The sequence below is a fragment of the Procambarus clarkii genome, chromosome 93 (assembly GCF_040958095.1).
Source record: "Procambarus clarkii isolate CNS0578487 chromosome 93, FALCON_Pclarkii_2.0, whole genome shotgun sequence".
Taxonomy (NCBI): Eukaryota; Metazoa; Arthropoda; class Malacostraca; order Decapoda; family Cambaridae; genus Procambarus; species Procambarus clarkii.
In genome coordinates this window covers 6,859,362-6,880,648 of record NC_091242.1, presented here as the reverse complement: position 1 = coordinate 6,880,648, position 21,287 = coordinate 6,859,362, and the positions used below count along the sequence as shown (strand labels likewise).

Genomic DNA, 21,287 nt, shown 5'->3' with positions numbered 1-21,287 from the left:
CAACTTAAGCAAATACTCTGTTCATTAACGTAGACACTTTTACAAACGTACACAAATACTTAGTTTACTCACTTACACCAACTTTAGCAAACACAGACCTACACACCCACTCAGTTCATTAACTTACTTTCTCCAACTTGCATAAAATTGTATAAAATGAGTCAATAGTCTATTACCTTTATGTGGTATCACGGATCATATTCACTCTTAGACAAACTAGCACAACTCTCGCACACACTTAGACACTTTGAGAAATTCTTACCCATTTACTAATTTAAGAACATTATGTAAAGGATATCAACTTATCTTATTTTCATTTTCCCTCTGTTCTACTTTCAATCTCTATTATTCCTTTTAAAGTATTGTTTGAGCTTCCTTCTTTTTAATTTCCCAATAACCCTAACCTAACCTCTTCTTAATCCCGTATACTTGCCTTTGCACACTATCCACTATGCATTTTATGATCATCTTAGCCTAACACACCCTTACCTAACCTTTAAATATATTTTCCACATAATTTTCAAATAATTTATAGGAAAGTCTGTTTAAGACATCTAGTCTTTTACATATAATCTTAGTACATTTAACATCTGATATGTATATATGCTTTTCTTCAGGACATTTCATGTTTATAAATCTGTGTTTAAAATACACTTGTTGCATTTCACATGATTTTCTTAAGGATAGGGTGTTTATGCATTTAAGGGAAATTATTCTATATAGGTGTTATATGTTTCAAGGGTTATTTTCTCAAATGGTTGTTTATGCGTGTCAAGGGATATTTATTAAAGATAGCATGTTTTATCATTTCAATGGTAGGGTTAAGCAGTGATGTCCAGAGACCAGTTTTAGAAAAAGTGGCTAAGAAAATATATTTTAGCACAATAATGAAATTAATAAACAGAAATGAAAGTTTGTTACAAAACTGTGTGCTAGTTACCTAAGAGTCATATTTTGTTACGTATAAAATGTTATAACGAGTTTTTGACTGAAAATGTTGTAGTGAAAACTGTAACAACATAAAAGAAAGTTATTTTCAACATTTTTACTTGAAGTGTAAGTTTATTAGTACATAAAGTTGCCATGTTTAGTTTGATATAAAGTTAAAGTTGTTTGAGGCTACATAATGCTGTGTCTTAGTTCAAATGTCCTAAAAAGTAGCCCTTGAAAAGTTGTTTATCGAATGAAGAACGTTTGTTAAAATTGAGAGTTTATAGTTCTTCTTTGAGCATCACATAATAATTTTTGTATATTAAGTTGCGTTAAAGAGTGCAAATGACAATAGAAATGATAATGGAACGTATTTTTGGAGTTTTTGGGAGAATCATAAAAAAAGCGAATATGTTTTAGAGGGTTTTGTTTTGATGCTCGAATTTGTCTTTATTTATTATGAAGATAGTTTATTTGATGCTTGAAGATGTGGTAGAAAGTTTATTTGATGAACGAAGGTGAGTTAGAGATTACCTTTGATGACTCTGAAAACAACTTATGATGTCCCTGAAACTAAGTTCTGATGGTTTGAATCGTATTTTTGATGTCTATGAGAATACCTATGATAGCTAGAATAATATTTTGATATCTTTTGAGCGTGTCATTGATGCATAAAGATGTATTGGAGAGTAACTTTAGTTAAGAAATGACATAAAGATGATGTATTTGACTATTTGTTAAAGTTGAATGAAACATAATAGTACTGAAGAAAGTGTTGATAGAAGTTACTTGACAATTTTTAGTTGAATGAATAATTATTTTATTTTGAGAACGGTGTTGAAAGATTAGTTTGACTGTTTTCAGTTGAGAGAAGTGTTATTTTAAATAAGAAATGACAAGATGATAAACGTGACTATTTTCAGTTGTTTGACGAATAATTTTAGTTTAGAAACGTCAAGAAAAGTATATCTTGGTAAATTTGTTACTGAATAAAGGAAAATACTAGTTAAGAAGAGTGTTGGTTAAAATAATAAGTTATAAAGAAATACATTGACATAGTTTCTTGTAAATAAAACTGGGTGAGTGACTGACTAAATGAATACTTTGTAGTACTTTGTTGGGAGAACTGTAATGCTATTGATGATGATATTTGATAAAGAACTAGTTACTGAACAGAAGAAACAATTGTACATTTGATTTTAAAGAACATGTAAGAGAGTGCGGTGAACACGATGATCAAGTGGGGAACATGAATTGAAATTGCAGAGAACATGAAAAAGTGAATATACAGAGTATACGAAGAATGAACAATGAATTTGTGAAGAACTTTGAGAACCTGGAGAATATGACAAAAAACACAGAACCCATGGAAGAGAATGCGATGAGCACAGTGAGTATGTGGGGAATATGAACTGAACTTACAGAGAACATGCTGTGAAATTGTTTTGCAGAACATGAGGATAACATGAAAGAATGTGATGAACACGGAGAAACAGGCAAAAAGTATGATTTGAACTTGCAGAGAAAATGAATAATGAGTATAAAAGTTGAACAGAGAACACGTTGTGAACAAAGAGAGAATACACAAATATGCTAAGATTATTGGATAATAGCTGTATTTTGTTTAATTTGGGGAGGGTGGGTTGGGTGGGGAAGGTGAAGATGGGGAATGTGTGAGATGGGGGGGGGGAGCAGGGGGTGAGGGAGGGGAAGATAAGGGTGCAGGGAGGGGGAAGATAAGGGGGTGAGGGAGATATGGTATATTTATTACCTGGTGAGTGATTATTTACACAGGTAAGTAAACAAAGAGTATTGAGGATATGTTTACTTTGATAAACTGGTCTTTATATGAAATACTAAGTTTGACGAAGTAAGGCGGGGGACAGAAGTTGGAGCTCGGTAATTGCTTTGATCTTTTTTTACTATGTACGAAATGTAGCGGTCTTAAATCTCGAGAAAAATGGATTGAATACTAATGAAGTAAAATGAGTAAAGTAAGGTGAGGAACATTAGCTGGAGTTCAGTAAGTAAATTGTTTAATTTTACTACATTAGAAATGTAATTGGTTAAAATTTTAGAGGATTTGAACTGATACTAACAGAGTTGTAGGAATGAACTAAGGCGGAGGAGAGGTGGTGGTGATCGGTAAGTGTTGTTGGGGAATATACCGGGATTAAATGCACGAGGAGACTTACATAGGACCAAAAATTTTGTACAAGTAGCTTAAAAATAAAAAAAAATAAAATATGTAATTGTTGTAAAGTGCAAAACAAAAGCGCTCGGCTGAATGCAAGGTTCCTATGCTGTGATTGTTAGTCCACTCCTCTGTAACCTTGATACTGGTAATTGGCTGTTGCAGACAGGGTCCTTATGGCTGATGTGGCTCATAAATTGCAGAACATGGTATACCTGCGGCTACACCCACACATTTAACTTTTAATTTTTAGAAGGATATGATAAAACAGCTGTATGGCTGCTAGGAGTGGTAAGATACATGATCTAGGACCGGAACTGTACAGTCTAGCAGAGTCCTAGGAATATCTGTGCTGTTGCACACAAGGTATAAATACACAAAGGTATATGGAAATGTGCATAAGAAAATTATTATATGCAATAAAATAAACTAGATAAATTAAGATTAATGGATATAGGCAATTTTAGTATAACTCATCAATAGGTATGATGAGTTATACTAAATTATGTACACAAGATAGGAGTATTGTGACTATATGAATAATCAGCAATAAAGAGGTTCATTCACTGAAAAGATTGTCAGAACTCACTAGATGATGAGGCGTTGCTTCGCTGCCTAATGGCTCAAATTTTATATATGGAAGTATTAATGTTATAAAGCATGCTTATTGGGCAATCTACGGTCAAAAACAAATAGTAACTTGTCTTGAATTGAAAACCGGAATCTATCTGACGGTAGCCAGATGATGTCTTGCTGAGACCGGACTCTATAAATTTTTATGGGGAATTGGCAGCCTTGATGTTGGTTGTGTGTCTTATATAATTTCTTGTGGGATGGCTTCTTGTAGCGGTTGTTAGGATGAGGATTATAATGGAGAAAATGTGGTGAGAGACTGGGTACATAAGCTCGCTTTACTGCACTTGATAAGCGTTCTTAAGAATAGATTGCTGATCAGATTATAGATCAATGGCTTCCCTGGTATCTAGAAAGTTAAAACTGGTGATTAGATGTAAAAACTGTGTGATGATGTAAAGGCGAAGAGGGAGAACGGCCTATTGACATAGCTCGGGTGCAGGGGGGGGGTGGCGGTTGTGTAAAAGCCTGGCTTGTGCCTCGGAGAGGCTACGGGATCCAGTAAGTTCAGCAGAACTTCGGTTTCAACCCTTTTAACCCTGTCGTAGCTCAGTCGTTAAGGCAGTGTCTGGGATGCTCCCGGACACAGGTTCAAATCCTCGTCACAGCCCTTGTGGATTTGTTCATTTGATGCATCACATTAGTGTGATCTCTGTGTGTGATGCCGCTGTACTTCCCATTCGGAAACCGGGATCTCTCGGGACCTCCCCCAAGGACTTTTGGCCTATTGGCCTATTGCCCTCACGAGTTGTGTCTGCAAACTGCTTGAGCGTATGATAAATGTTCATCTGATGTGGTTCTTGGAACACCATCACCGCCCCTCTCCTTCTCAATTTGGTTTTCGCAAGTGCCGTAGCACAACAGATGTCGTGGTGAACTTGGAGGTCTATATTCGCACTGCTTTTGCTGCGAAGACTACCATTGTTGCTGTCGTTTTTGACCTGGAAAAGGCTTATGACACAACCTGGCAATACCATATTCTGTCCCAACTTCATTCTTTTGGCCTTCGTGGTAATCTCCCCCTCTTTGTCCAAAGCTTCCTCTCCCCCTGTCGTTCCTTTCGGGTGAGGCTTCGTACTGCTCTCTCTGCCTCTTTTTAGTAATACGAAGGTGTGCCCCAAGGTAGTGTTCTGAGCACTATTCTTTTTCTTGTTGCCCTCAATGGTCTTCTTATCTCCCTCCCTTCTGGCGTCTTCTCCGCTCTGTATGTCGACGATCTTACTCTTTGCTGTCGAGGTGATGATTTGCCTCGGCTTCAACGCCGAAGTATGCTATTCAAGTATGCTATTCAACTTGCGATTGATGCCGTGTCGTCTTGGGCCATCAATCATGGCTTAAAGTTCTCTGCGACTAAGACTTGTGGTATGACTATTACTCGGAAGCATGTCGTTCTTTGGCCCTCTTTGTCGCTTTATGGTCATTCCCTTGTATACAAGGATTCCACGAAGCTTTTTGGGTTAATGTTTGACACTCGTTTGTGTTGGTCGCCCCATATCTCTTACCTCCGAGTTGAATGCTCTAAGGCCCTTAACCTACTTAAGGTTTTGTTCCATACTTCTTGGGGAGCGGATAGGTGCACGCTCCTCTCTGTATTCCTCTCTCGTACTGTCTAAACTCGATTATTGTTGCCCTGCTTAACCTTCTGCTTCTCCTCCTACTCTTCGCTGTGTTGATCCTTTGCGCCATTCTGGGTTGCGCCTCAGCTCTGGTGCCTTTCGTCCAAGTCCTACCGTCAGCTTGCACGTTGACACTGGCTTCCTGTCTCTCTATGACCGCCGAGTCCGCTACTGTGTTCGCTACCTTGCGTGATCCTTCCAACACCCTCATTTTCACCTATGTCTTGTTTTGAGTTCCCCCCCCCCCCCTTCCTGTAGTTTTTGTTCCCCCTTCACCACCTCCCTCTTTCTGTCAAGTTGTCTCGCCTGCAACATTCTCTTTTGGTTAGTATTATTAATATTTCTCTTCGTGTTCTGTCCTTTCCCCCGGGGAGGGTTCCCCTTCCTCAATATTGCAAATTCCTGACCCACATCACTAAATCTTTGACTCCTTGTACAGTTCTGAAACGCCTTTTCCTTGAACACTTTTCTTCACATTCTGACTCTATCTATCTTTCTATCTTCACCGATGGGTCCAAGTCTGCAGATGGTGTAGGCTACTGTTGTTTTTCCTGACCACACCTATGTGTGTCGCCTGCCTCTGGAGACGAGCATCTTCTCGGCAGAACTTTATGCTATTTTCTATGCTCTTCGTCTCCTGCTTTATTGCTGTCAAATCTTCTTTGTGGTTGTAGTTGACTTGCAGTGCCCTCATGGCTCTGGAGTCCTTTAATCCAGTCCATCCAGTGATAGTCGAGATTGAACATTGGCTGTTTCTTATCTCCAGTAGATTTAAGACAGTTGAGTATTGCTGAGTTCCCAGCCATATTGGTGTCTTTAAATGAGCGTACAGACGCTGGCACTAAGGAAGCTATCTGGTCTTGTCCCATCTCCTGTAAAGGTATTTCTTATTCCGACTTTGACCCCAGTTATTCATTCCTCCATCCTTGCCAATTGGCAGGGTTGTTGGTCTAGTGTTACCGGTAACAAACTGAGTACTCTTAAGAGTAGTGTGTCCCTGTAGCTTTCTTCCTAGCACCGTAACGGGCAGTCGGAAACGGCTCTGGCAAGGTTGCGTATCGGCCATATGCGCTTAACTTACGGACACTTAATGGAGCACCGCTCTTCTCCTTATTGTCCTAACTGCATTGTCACTCTTACAGTTGTGCTTATCCTTGTTGAATGTCCTGACTTACAGCACGAGCATGTGTCTTGCTTTCCGACCCCCGCGGTCACTTGTCCCTCAATAAAAGTCTTGGCGATTCATTGGATACTTTTGATATCGTTAACCTTATGGGTTTATGTTTTCATATTGGCATTGTCGGTAATATTTAGCCCCCTCTGATTAATACGCACATTTGTTGGTGCTACATAGCCTTCCCGGATTGGTGCGTTCTTTGATAATTACTTACTTGTGAGCTCCCCTTGGGTATAATGGATCAATTGTGAGGAGCCCTTGGGTATGATGGACGAATTCATTTAGGTGGGACGAAAAATAATGAGTACTAAAGTTAATTTCGCTTTCAGTTGTAGTGTATTTATTAACGTAATACATTGGGCATAATTGTATAAATGTGTGTAATCAAATGTTGTAATTTGTGGAATATAAGGGTTATGTTTCATAGGCTATATTGACCATGTTCATTATCAGAAAGTTCAATGATTACGGAGAAATGGTATGCTGTTTAAAAAATTATGAATCAAATACAATATTTATAGCTTTGTCTATATTTCAATGTGAATAATCAATATTATTACCTTTGGATAGACAATATAGATAACAGAATGAGAGAGAGACGTTTGTAGATCAAACGGATATTATATCTACATATATAAATTTAGTATCCAGAACTATATTGATACTCCCATTAGATATGTATATATAATATCATTGGGTATAGTTGATGAGGAGTAGCGCATTTGAGGAGTGGAGAAAATATGCATTTAATAAACACTATCTCTGTAAGGTGTAGTGGTGTTGGTGAAGATGAATGAGTTTGATGAACCGTAACCAACAACGCCCTTGACATTATGTTGGTATTTTAATGATAATAGTGTGAGAAGTTGAGCTTGCACGTGTGTTGTGGTTGTTTTCTCAAATACAGTAATGAACATGACATTTGTCTAACATGATGGATGTTGTGGTAATATGCACTTAGCAAGTGATTAATCAGTAAGGCGGTTGTCATACTCAACTTGGAATAGAGAAATGCGCTTTTCAAGAAGAGTATAGTACGAGTGCATGGAAGAATGTAGTCGGCCACATACCCAATTTTAAATACCTAGGCAAAGGCAATACAGTTATAATTGCAAATGTAAAAGTTTGCTTTATAAGATGAGCTACATAGTAAAATGTTAGCAGCAGCAGTAGGGGGATCTGACGGGTGAGTTGAGAGGCGCTTGAAAATCGTAGTCGTATGGTTTGGGGTTTGATTCCCGATGGAGGCGGGAAACAAATGGGTAGAGTTTCTTTCACCCCTTAGAATCACATGGAGAATGTATAGGAAGCATTTTGTTGAACGAAAAACGTGGTTACGGTGTGTGCGCGTTTGCCGGGGGTTTTGAGAGAAACTTGAAGGTGATCAGTCATCCGTATAGCATGAGAACGGTGAGATCTGTGAGTGATGAAGTGTGGGATTGAGTTCGTGTAAAGTTGACGGTGAAAAACTTTAATTTGCCCGCTCTGTTATAACTCGACCTTCACTACTCGGAGTTGACTAGATTGAATGAGAGAATACATTAATCGCCCTTCCCCCTAATGTGAATACATCACCGTCACCAAAAACCTTGCGTTCACTAACTGGGCTCAGTTTTTTTTTCACAGTAACAGTTTTTTGTTATAAGCTGAGGTGTTGTTTAATAATAAATGATAGTTTAATCAAACTGTCGCCTCGCATTGCCACAAGTGACAGAAAAATGTGAAATGAAATGGTAGAACTAGAGCTAAGTTATCGTATCGTAATGTAACGGAGGTATCCGCGCGTAGAAAACGTAAACGATTGCCACCATAGCGAACCTGTCCCGCACTCAAGTCCATTACATCGAGTTGTTTACCCCACAGACGCATTCATAAATTTTAACATGCTCTTCATTCAAAACTGAAATGTTCTCATATAAAATGAGAATATAATAACATATTGTGCATATATAGGCATAGGCTAGGTTAGGTTGGATATTTTGGTTCTGTTGGCGATTATTTGTATTTGTAGAATTTGGGTGAATCATTTATATCATTGTGGTTCGAAGAAGATTCATCAGTGAAGCACTTGTTCTGGAAGTGTTACAACGAAATCAGTTGAGTTGTTTGTAAACCGTTTTTCATTCATAAACGGGGTTTGGTGGGTGCATGAAATGACTTTGGTGTTTGGAGGAGAGGTTGCTATAGTGTAGCTTTATTTATTCGTTCCTGATTTTTAATTGTGTTCAGGTAAGATTCGCCCAGTCAGTGTGTGACCGAATTTCTGAAATTGAACATGATCCTTATTGAAAAAGTTTATTTTCTTATGCTTCAAGATGATGATATGTGATACTAGAATTTGTTTAATACTTTGACCTTACTTTGATAACGGGATCATGTTGTGTTGGTGAATGCAGTACGTTAACCCTTAAACTGTGCAAGACATCATATGGTTTTGTGAGTAACTGCCACGTAATTACACACGACATGATACGATGTTGCACGTATACCGTGCAAGATTTAAAAGTTCCAAGGTTACGCAGTGTTCACATGAGCTTTCTCAAGGCTCTTGTAAATAGACGCCTTTTAAAAAAAATCGTGGGTACCATTCCCGGGTGGGAGAACATTAGTACTGACTGAGCAACCAAGGCTGGCACATGCAGCACGAGCCAAAAGCATTGGTGTTTAGCTTGTGAGCACAGCACCGCCTAAAAATGTAAGATATCATTTAGCGGTGATAGCATTACAGACGACCCCTGACTGTGATAAAAATGATCAGGATTCTGATTAGAGCAGGACTTTTGTGATAATTTGTGCAGCGCTGTATGGTGGTAGTAATAATGCTGAGGGATGGAGAGAGAGAGCATTGTCTGCTGACTGTGTGTGGGCCACATGTTACTGTCTGCATTCACCATACCAGCTCATTGGTTCTCTATAGTGAACACAAATGTAGATATTTATACATAGCATGCGTATTATATTAATAACAACCAAAGGGTTATGTTGGGAGGAGCCATTTGGTTGACGGTGGTGTCATCTGCATGACTTGTCTAGCTGTGTAAAGACAATGGGTGGTCACTATGCTTTTTGGGCACAATTTTAGCTGAGTTGTACAGTTATGGTGAAAATAAAAGCAGTAGATACTTATTACACTATTTTGAGACATTATATATAACACCACAAAAAGTATTATGGGGAAGAAATGTTAGTGCATATGGTCTTGAACCAGTGAGGGAGGCATCCGCTAGCTTACTGTGTGTGTAGCGATGTCTCTTATTGCCTGAACTCACCATACGAGCTTAGTTGTACACTTCTGGTGAACAAAACATGTACATACTTATATAAAACGTGTTTATGTAGTGAATAAGAGCAAAAACAGTGTGGAGGGAGGAGAATGTTGCAGAGTGAGGTGTTGTTAAGGGAGGGAGGGAGTGGCGGTAAGTACAATACAATACAACAATACAATTTTATTTAGGTAAGGTACATACATACAATAAATATTTACAAGGATTGTTTGACTTATAGGTAGAGCTAGTACATACAATGCCTAAAGCCACTATTACGCAAAGCGTTTCGGGCATGATAAACTTAAATGACAAGCTTAATACTAATTGAGCATAATGAGTAGAATGAAAACAAGAAATGAAAACATAGATGAAAAAGCAGCACAAATACAATTATGTCGACAAACAGCGCTCTTTAAAGAAAAAAACAGACATTGGTTGACAATAGAAGGGTAAGGTAGGTTACAGGGAATTTATTAGGTATAGCTTCGCTTTTAACTTAAACTGGTTGAGAGAGGTACAGTCTTTAACATGGTTGGGAAGGTCATTCCACATTCTGGGCCCCTTGATTTGTAGAGCATTTCTAGTTTGATTAAGTCGTACTCTAGGAATATCAAAACTGTATTTATTTCTGGTGTGATGCTCATGGGTTCTGATACAACCTTCTATGAAGCTTTTGAGATCAGGATTGGCATTATAGTTTAGCGTTTTATATATGTATAATACACATGAGAGAATGTGCAGTGACTTAATGTCTAACATATTCAGAGATTTAAGTAGGGGTACCGAGTGATGTCTGGGGCCAGAATTGGATATTGTCCTAATAGCAGCTTTGTGTTGAGTAATTAGAGGACGTAAGTGATTTTGGGTAGTAGAGCCCCAAGCACAAATACCATAGTTGAGATATGGATAGATAAGGGAGTAATAGAGAGTCACCAGGGCAGGTCGTGGTACATAATATCTGATCTTAGAAAGAATGCCCACAGTTTTTGAAACTTTTTTTGATATGTTTAGAATGTGTCCCTGGAAATTAAGCTTGTGGTCAATGAGAATGCCAAGGAATTTGCCATCTAATTTGTTACAAATTTGGGTATTGTTTATTTTGAGATTTATTTGATTAGAGGATTTATTGCCAAACAGAATATAGAAGGTTTTGTCAATGTTAAGGGTGAGTTTGTTGGCAGTTAGCCACAGATGGACTTTATTTAGCTCAGTATTTACTGTGGCATTTAGAGCAAGGGGATCAGGACTGGAGTAAATGAAGGTTGTGTCGTCAGCAAATAGAATTGGTTTGAGGTGTTGGGAGGCATTTGGAAGGTCATTAATGTAGATGAGAAAGAGGAGAGGGCCAAGTATGCTGCCCTGGGGAACACCAATGTTGATGGGTAGGGTGGGAGAAATTGTATTATTCACAGAAACATATTGGAGCCTGTCAGTAAGGTAGGATTTGAGGTATTGTAGGGAGTGTCCTCTGACTCCATAATGATGTAATTTAAGAAGAAGTGGACTGACTGGCTGGCTGGCTGGCTGGGTGATGTGGTGGGCACGCCTCGTTGCTTTTTGACTCACTGTACCAACATAGTGGTTCGTTATGGTGAATCAAACCTACAGATACTTGTATATTACCTGTGTATATAGTGTAATAACAAGAAAAAAGTGTTTATTGTTTTGTGAACATAATTGAATCACTAATATGCACACCATAAATTTGAGTACAGTGATGGTTCACATATTTTATTATATAAGTAAAGTAAAGTAAATTTTAATCATGAAAGTATGTACATAGTTAATTTACAAATAAAATGTTGGATTTATAGATAGAGCTAGTACATACAATACCTAAACCTACTAGTATGCATAGTGTTTGGGGCAAGGTGAGGTGGGGATGTTTTATAAATATATCACACAACACAATACACTATTGAATAATAATACTGCAAAAAAGTACGAAGAAATCAATCTGAGACATTGAAATAATTAGGTAATAATTTCTTTGTGGTAACTCCTACCTGACACCTCTGGGGAAGGTGACTTGCCTCCGACGCTTACTCATTCAACACCTCTCTTTAGACAGACTTGCCCACCCTATTGCGGGCAAAATGTCACCATTGTTATTATTGTTATTATATTTTCCTGTGATCGGGGAACACAAGTGTAAAGTTATAAGATGAAAATGTTGTGTAAATATTTAATTTTGTTTATCTCTTGCACCTAGGCTTGTTGCAGGCTATAATTGCAGGAGCAACCCAGGAAGTAATGAAGCATTTAGAAGTATGATTTGACCAGATGATGTGAGCGAAGCGCTACATATGAAAAATGCGTATGTCATCAAGTGCAAACAGTGTGAAAAGTGGTTTTAAATCTGTGAAGAGAAAAATAGATGGGTCTCTCTAGGCAGATGGAATGCCAGTCACATAAAACAACAAAAGGAGAAAAAAAATTAAGACTGTAATTTGTCTTGACGGTGAAATAACTGTAGGATAAGACAGAGGGAAAAAACATTTAAAAAAACTTTACTTTGAAAGAAAACTGATGTTAAATTACAAAACAGAAAATAATATCCAGGCTTGGCTGTAATACAAAGTGTGCAAAACAAACAAGATTAACAAATAAATTTAAGTTACGTTAATGTGCCAATGAAATACGGTGCTAGAATAATGAGAGCCAGACTGAATAACTCTGTTACCACAACATAATATGTCAACAGGTGTACTTAGTAGAGCAGTTGGGAGTAATCTGAATCGTGGTGGGCTAGGTAGCCCTATATATATGTACGATGATGGCCGTCTAGGTGGGGCTGGTAGTTGTGGGTAACAATTTACCGGTTGAGTTTAACTGCTTGTTTAAGATGGCGTGATCCTGAGGCGTCACCAGATGGGAGGAAGGTGATGGGCCGTGGGGGAGGTATACTGGTTGTACTGTCAAAACATGTGGAAAGTAGTAGTAGTTGTTGTTGTGGATGCAGTTCTTGAAAATATATATATATATATATATATATATATATATATATATATATATATATATATATATATATATATATATATATATATATATATATATATATATATATATATATATAAATATAAATAATATAACACCACAAAGAGAATTGATTGAGAAAGTTATTATTTTTTGAACATAAAACAGACATGGTGTAAAAAAAAAGGGAAAAAAAAAAAATATCATGCGAGTGAGACCCCAGTATCAGTCAAAGGTACTGACTACCTCTCCCTCCCTTTCCCCTCTCCCCTATCCTCCTTAATGTGGGCTTTCCTAACCACCCATCTTTAAAGCTCGGTTTCGTGACCTGGTTCATCCATGGGAGGGGGGAGGCTCTGTTCTTAACCTCACAGACATTTTACCGTCTGTGACACTGCCTGTCCCAATCTAAGGACCTTACACACACTTGAGTACAATTTTAACCCCGCCATGCCACCCATCCCAATGTATGGACTCCCCCAGCAAGTTTTGACGTAGACCGAGTTAGGTCCCCGAGATTCTCCTTGGGGAGCGGACGGTCTACGTCTCCATTTACACTACTATTATGTTATAAGAGCTTGATGGCATTGGATGGTTGTATTATCTTGATGTGGGGACATGTTTTTTCAATGTAATTGTTGTTTTTGTAACTTGTGGATTTTAGTTTCTATGTTTCTCCACGTCACAAACCACATCTCAAACAATATCATAGAAACCTCTTCCATAACTCAAATCACATTCACTCAAACAAATCTACCACTTACAGGCTATTATTCATGCCCGGGTAACATCTTGGGTGGCTTATTCTTCACGAATCAAAAGTCAATCTAGTAAATCTTACATATACTATGAAAATACAGTATGTTAAACTATACCCAACAAATATTCCTACCACACTAAAATCCACAAGTTACAAAAACAACAATTACATGGAAAAAACATGTCCCCACATCAAGATAATACAACCATCCAATGCCATCAAGCTGTTATAACATAATAGTAGTGTAAATGGAGACGTAGACCGTCCGCTCCTTGGGGAGCGGACGGTCCTTGGGGAGCAGACGGTGTACGTCTCCATTTACACTACTATTATGTTATAAGAGCTTGATGGCATTGGATGGTTGTATTATCTTGATGTGGGGACATGTTTTTTCAATGTAATTGTTGTTTTTGTAACTTGTGGATTTTAGTGTGGTAGGAATATTTGTTGGGTATAGTTTAACATAGTGTATTTTCATAATATATGTAAGATTTAGTAGATTGACTTTTGATTGGTGAAGACTAAGCCAGCCAAGATGTTACCCGGGCATGAATAGCCTGTAAGTGGTAGATTTGTTTGAGTGAATGTTATTTGAGTTATGGAAGAGGTTTGTATGATATTGTTTGAGATGTGGTTTGTGACGTGGAGAAACATAAGATACTAAGTATGTACAAGTTGTTGTTTGTCGTTTTAGATTTAGTTAGTTTGAAGAAACATTTAAAGGACCTTGGGCTATGGTGAGGCTGGCACAGGAGACGTGAAGGAGAGTATGTGCATGTGACGAGAAACATTATTCATTGTAGTAGATCGTAGAGTTTGAGGGGAACTAAGAATGTGATATCAATGAGGTCATGGTGAGCATAACACTCATGGCTAGCAAATAAAAACGACAATATGAAGTGTTGATTTATTTAAGTTAGAATGGCTAGGGTGGGTTTGGTTGGGTTTAAATTGAGGAGTGCTGACGTTGTGGTGCAGCCCGTCCGCTTAATAGAGGCAAAAGTCCATTGCATGCATTGTCAAAATTCCTGTTTATGAATGAAAAAGGTTTACACAGGACTCTCACAACCCCCTCTGAGAACAGGGGGGCGCCTGACAGCTGGGTGGATAGCGCTCGAGATTCGTAGTCGTGAGGTTCCGGGTTCGATCTCCGGTGGAGGCGGAGACAAACGAGCCAAATGTTTCTTTGACACAGATGCCCCTGTTACCTAGCAGTAAATAGATAACTCGGAGTTAGACAGGTGCTGTGGGCTGCTTCCTGGGGTGTGTGTAACAAGAAAGGAGGGGTGGTCGAGGACCGGGCAGCAGAGACGCTAAGCCGTGAAATCATGTCAAGATAACCTGAAGAAAACCTCTCCTTGTCCATTCCCCTGAGGAATTATGGATGGTTGTCCTGTATCCCAGTCTTATCCCAGACACACTCTGTGCACTCTGACCTCTCAGCGGCTGATGTAGCTAGTTGCCAGATTAATCGTTGAAAAATATTAATAACTAAAAATCAGTTTTTGTCACTAAAGGTGAATTGTAAATCCAAAATAAATGAGAATTATGTAGATACTCAAACCAGGCTAATTACAATATTGAGTGGCACTTGTATTTCACTAATTTACCCGATTTAGGAAACAAGAGGGTAGATATGTATTTATCAGTGACAAAATATGTTTTGGCTATTTCAGATGTTACTGAAGTTAAATGGTTCTTAACTAACATACAAGACTTATTCATTAATGTGAATTGACGTTAATTTTAACATAAGAACTGAACCCCGATTGACAAATCGTACTAATTTTGTAATACATTTCATTAATGTCCTAGTTTGATGGCTTGAGACAGGAGGCTGGTGGCGCGACCGTTTTCTACACGAGTGTAATGTCTTGGGGGAGGGGTGAGCCTCCCTAGGCAGTCAGGTGAGGTAACAAACGAATTTTCACTGTTAAATGTATTGTCTTTGTATAATATAGTTTTACTGTTATAGATGGTTAAGCAGTTGCAATGAAAGAAGTGAATTGTTTGCTGCAATATATTATTAGAATAGGAGTATGCATCACATGAGAAATGTATGGAATAGATAAGTATGTCACTAGATGTGTGTACAACAGGGTTAATTAGTGTAAATGGGGACCTTTGCAGAGTAAATGTTAACAAAAATATATATAATAAACAGTCGGGGACTAGGAAGGCAGAGTGTGTTCGTAAACATGTTGCTTATATTGAATTTCGTTCACCCCCCTCCCCCCTCACCGCCACTGTCCTAAGGTCGAATGACTGATGGCGGCCAGGATCGTCCACAGGATCGTCCAGATGCGTCGAGAAGGAAGCAGACTGTACTGGCGGGACCAAAAGTACCGGGATATGTACAAACATCGGAGATATACAGGTGCGGAGGAATGGTATGAAATGTACTGATGTATAATTGTTATTTGAGTTATATTTTGAATGTTGTATTATTGATTATATGTAATATGTGAGTGTACTGATGATGTATGTTTGTTGTTTCAGACCCACACCGCCAGACGACAGCGGAAAGTCGAGTGTTGATAAAGTGCATCATGTTGAGGATTGGCTGAATGAATGTTTCGGAGGGGGCTTCGTGCGTGGTTTTTGAGTGTTCCAGCAGTGTGAAGTTGCTACTCGGAGTCTGACGTCTGAATCACAGAAGAGTTGATGAGGTGTGTGAAGAGAAATGGTGTTAGCCCATGCATGTATATGGGTTGTCGACTAGGAAATGAGTTTGAGCATTGTATAATCGAAGGTGGAGGTCAAATGAAATTAGAGTAATGTATGAAAGGAAATGTGATGAGAAATCCATAGTTGGTAATGGAAGCCGTCGTTGATTTCCCAGTAGGAACGAAAATCAAACATGCAGTGTAGGCAAAAAGGATGCTTAGAAAAAGTATCAAGACGAATAAAAGTAAAAAAATGTGAAAGCATTTGTGACGTTGAAAAGGAAAAATAGAAAAACTGAGACAATAGGCATAGGCTCGGCTACAAGTACGTGTGGGTACTTGCAGTCTTGGCTACAATATATATGTAAAAAAAAAAAAAATGTAATATAAGAATGTAAAAAAATAGGGGAATTCGGAGAACATTATCAATGTAGTCAAAGAAAATTGTGCATAATGATGAACTTTGAGGAATGTTGTTGAAGTATTAGAATGTTGGTTACTGTAGGTGAAGGAGTCACCTGACTGTGAAGGTGGCCCCTAGTTTGGTGGATGTTAGGTAAGACTATTAACTGTTAGTGACGCTAGATGTATAGTGAGTGATGAGCCTCGTGTTGAATCAATTCATGTAATAATAATATCGATATGTTTATTGAATAATGTCAAAGACTGTTTATATGTGGATATATAACATTAACAAATGTGTAAGTAGGTTAAAATGAATCAGTTTGTAAATGAAGTAAGGGGTTCAGAGGGGATTATTTATGTGCCTCAGTAACTCTTGACAGGCACGGGATGGGTATGGGTTACATAATAAATAAAGAAAACTATTAGTGGAGAGGACTGGTTAGATAAGGTGTGGTTTTGTTGAATGCTGCATAGAAAAAAAGGATATATTGTTGGAAGGGTGGTTAGTAGTGAGTGGTTAAGTGTTGAAAATATAGAATGTATGATTGTTTATGAATAATGACATGTAGTAAAGGTAAACATGATCTGTTCGTGAGGTGGAGTTGAAAATAGGGAAAATCAATAAGCAAATTGTTAGTAGTTGATCAGTTGGTTGTATAATAAGTATAGTGATGAAAGATATTAGACCCGTGAGAATTGAGTAAGTTTGTAGTCATAATATTGTAAGAGTTGATATTAGCGAATAACAGGAAGTTGTACAAAATAGCAATGAGAAAAATTGAAAATGAGATGAGTATAACGTTGGGGGGATGGGGGCAGAGAAATGAGTAAAAAGTGTGGAGCGTAAGAAATCAAATGTACCGAGTTGGTAATGGGCAGAATTTGATGGTGCTACATAGTCTTCCCGGCTTGGTGCCTTGTTTTGATAGTTGCTTTCGGCGGGTGGTGAGGGGAATGGTGAAAGAATGTAGAAACATACAATAAAGTTAGTGTAGTAAGACAAGTATGGAATGAGTATTGTGTTCACGGGGAGAGAGGTGTCCTAATGACGAGAGTATTGGTTGTTGTATGATGGAAACTGGAGACGTTGTCATGCAATAGAGAAATATTTTGAACAGTAGAGACTGCTGTTTAACAGAGGTATGTGGCATAGGAAATGGTATATTAATGTTTGAAAATGAAGATTAGAATAGAATATGAATAAATGTAAAAGAAAATAGTATAAAAATAATCGTTGTAATGGGTATTGGTAATATTTGTTGGTAACTTGTATATGAGACGCGCATTAAATGAAAGGGGATGGATGTTTGGTAGCTTATGATGTAGTTGTTGTGTGAATAGATATGGTAGATGTAGGTGAAGATGGCATTGTAAGGTGTAAACTGGGCAAAATGGAATAGGCTAGTATTTAAATATACACGTTAACAATGTCTGGAAATGTTCAGTCTATAATACTAAAATACACACTATTTTAATTTCAGAGATGAACGAAGAATGATGTAGTGGATAAACAAAGGAGAGCTTTAAGAGGAGGCTGTGTCGTGTGAGGCGAGATTGATGTTCGTTAATTGATCGTACGAGAGAGGTTTGATGAAGGAAGATAAGAAGTCTCACAAGAAACAATGCTATAGTGAACATGCGAGCATATGTTTGGAATCGGAAATGAAAATGTAATTAGGACAAACACTAATGTATAATAGCCCTAGGGACAATATTATAGGGGAGAGTGTGTCATTCAGTAAACAAATAATGTACGTATAGTTTTATGAATGATTTGTAGTACACATGCTTAAAGTGAATAGTTTATTACAAGTTGCAGAAATAGATGGTATGATAGTGAAATATATATATATATATATATATATATATATATATATATATATATATATATATATATATATATATATATATATATATATATATATATATATATAATATTTCACTATGTATATATTAGAAATATTAAATATATATATTGACTTGTATAAAAAGTATAGATAGTGTAATGTATGTTACAGTATGTAATTAGAAGACATGTTTAGTACAGAGCAAGGACAATATAGTGTGTATATTAAACAATATAGATTGTTATATAGATAAGATATATACAATGTAGTAATATACATTAGATATACAATATGCAAAATGTATACGATGTATCTTATATATTACAAGATATTTTGTAATGTGTAATATACAAGATATCTTGTAATATATAATACGTACTATACAAGATACATATTGCGTAATATACATAAGATGTAATATATTGTGTAATATACATAAGATATACAAAATGTTGTAATATAGATAGATATATATATATATATATATATATATATATATATATATATATATGTCTTGTAATATATATATATATAATATGTATCTTGATATATAATATATCTTGTAAAATAAATAAATATATATATATATATATATATATATATATATATATATATATATAAAAAATATATATATATATATATATATATATATATATATATAAAAAATATATATATATATATATATATATATATATATATATATATATATATAAAATATCTTGTAATATATATATATATAATATATATCTTGTAATATATAAATATTTTGTAATATATATATAATATATATATATAATTTGTCTTGTAATATATATATAATTTAGGTTTTGATATATATATATATATATATATATATATATATATATATATATATATATATATATAAATTATATCTTGATATATATATATACTTTATATATTGATATAAAATATATATATATTATATATATATATTATATATATATAATATATACATATATCTTGTAATATATAATATATATATATATATTATATCTTGTAATATATATAATAGATATATTGTAATATATACATATAATTTATATCTTGATATATATAAGATATATATATAATTTATATCTTGTAATATATAGATAATATATAAAAAATATATAATTTATATCTTGTAATATAGATAATATATAATTTATATCTTGTAATATATATAATATATATCTTGTAATATATATATATAATATATATCTTGTAATATATATATATAATATATATCTTGTAATATATAAATATTTTGATATATATAATTTATATTTTTTAATATATATATATAATTTATATCTATGTTGTAATATATATATATATAATTTAGATTTTGTAATATATATATAAATTATATCTTGATATATATATATATAATTTATATATTGATATAAAATATATATATATTATATCTTGTAATATATAATATATATAATTGATATATTGGAATATATATATATAATTGATATATTGTAATATATATTACAATCTATAATTTATATATATATGTAATATATATATAATTTATATCTTGATATAATTTATATCTTGTAACATAGATAATATATATATAATTTATATTGTAATTTATATATTGTTATATATAATTTATATCTTGTAATATAGATATGTATAATATATCTTACCAGATGTAATATATATATATAAGATATCTTGTAATATAGATAGGATATCAAATATATATTGTAAGATATATAAAAGAAATGTATATTGTAATATACATATATAATATACATTACAAGGTAACGTAATGTATGTAATTAGCAGAATATGTTCAGTTCAGAGTAATGAAAAAAAAGAATAGATTGATGTGTGCGGCTACCCACATGTTCGAATGTGTATCAATTGAAATTTGTGATAGTTGTATTTATGTAGAAGATAGGAGTTGAGGTAACAATTGAACATGAAATAAGAATAGTAGCATGAAAGTGATAGGAAGTAATGGTAAGAGAAATAGTTTGATAGCATTTGAATGATGAGTTAGTTTCATAGGCATGAAAATACTTTGTATTAGCATTTTGTTGTAGATAGCTTCTGAATGTAATGTGTAGGTGGTATAGCTAATATTACCATTTGCATTAGTTACATTATAACAACGTAGAGTAAAGTGTTTACAACTAAGCATAATATTAGTTGTGTTATTGTGTAATTTCACTGTCAGGCCATGTTAACTGACAAGTGGTACTTCATTACTCAAGATAGGTTTTACTCTTTTAGAGTAAAACCTATCTTGAGTAATGAAGTAACACTTGTCAGTCAACATGGCCTGACAGTGAAATTACAGACACTTCACTAATATAATGCCTAGTTGTAAACACTTTACCTAAGTACTATTAATATTAAATACATTGAGTATTTATCGTAATGTAAGAGGGTAACAAAAGTAAATGTATAATAAATATTTATTAAAATCAACCGGAAACATGTTTAATTAAATCCGAACACTAATATAGAAAGGTGATAGTGTACAAATGTAATCTCATCGAGATAGGCTCCACCCTTCTATATAATATTGTAGAAAAAGCAGGATATGAGGTTCCTAAAATATTTGAAGAGAAAGTAGTAGATTGAATGGTATTTAGATTACAATGTTTTGTATGTATTAGGTTTGATAGTTAACTGGTGTTTGCAGATGCACTAGTCAGACTTTGAACCCCTGTTTGTGAAACGAATAATGAGAAAATTGTTGTCCTGAAATAAGACAATATTAGTATGTGAACCCATTGTTCACTACATTTAAAGCTATCAATGGGTTCACATCTTAATATTGTCTCCTTTATT

At 35.3% G+C, this 21,287-nt stretch overlaps 1 long non-coding RNA gene across 1 annotated transcript in view; it reads left to right on the top strand.

Annotated features, from left to right (window-relative positions):
- The window catches only part of LOC123746763 (uncharacterized), a 248,519-nt gene extending 230,062 nt beyond the window's left edge, over window positions 1-18,457 (top strand). Inside the window, exons 10-13 of the long non-coding RNA XR_006771557.2 lie at window positions 15,368-15,459; window positions 15,809-15,929; window positions 16,052-16,221; window positions 18,105-18,457. This is a non-coding gene — a long non-coding RNA (uncharacterized lncRNA). The remainder of the gene's footprint in view (window positions 1-15,367; window positions 15,460-15,808; window positions 15,930-16,051; window positions 16,222-18,104) is intronic.
- The last annotated feature ends 2,830 nt before the right edge of the window (window positions 18,458-21,287 follow it).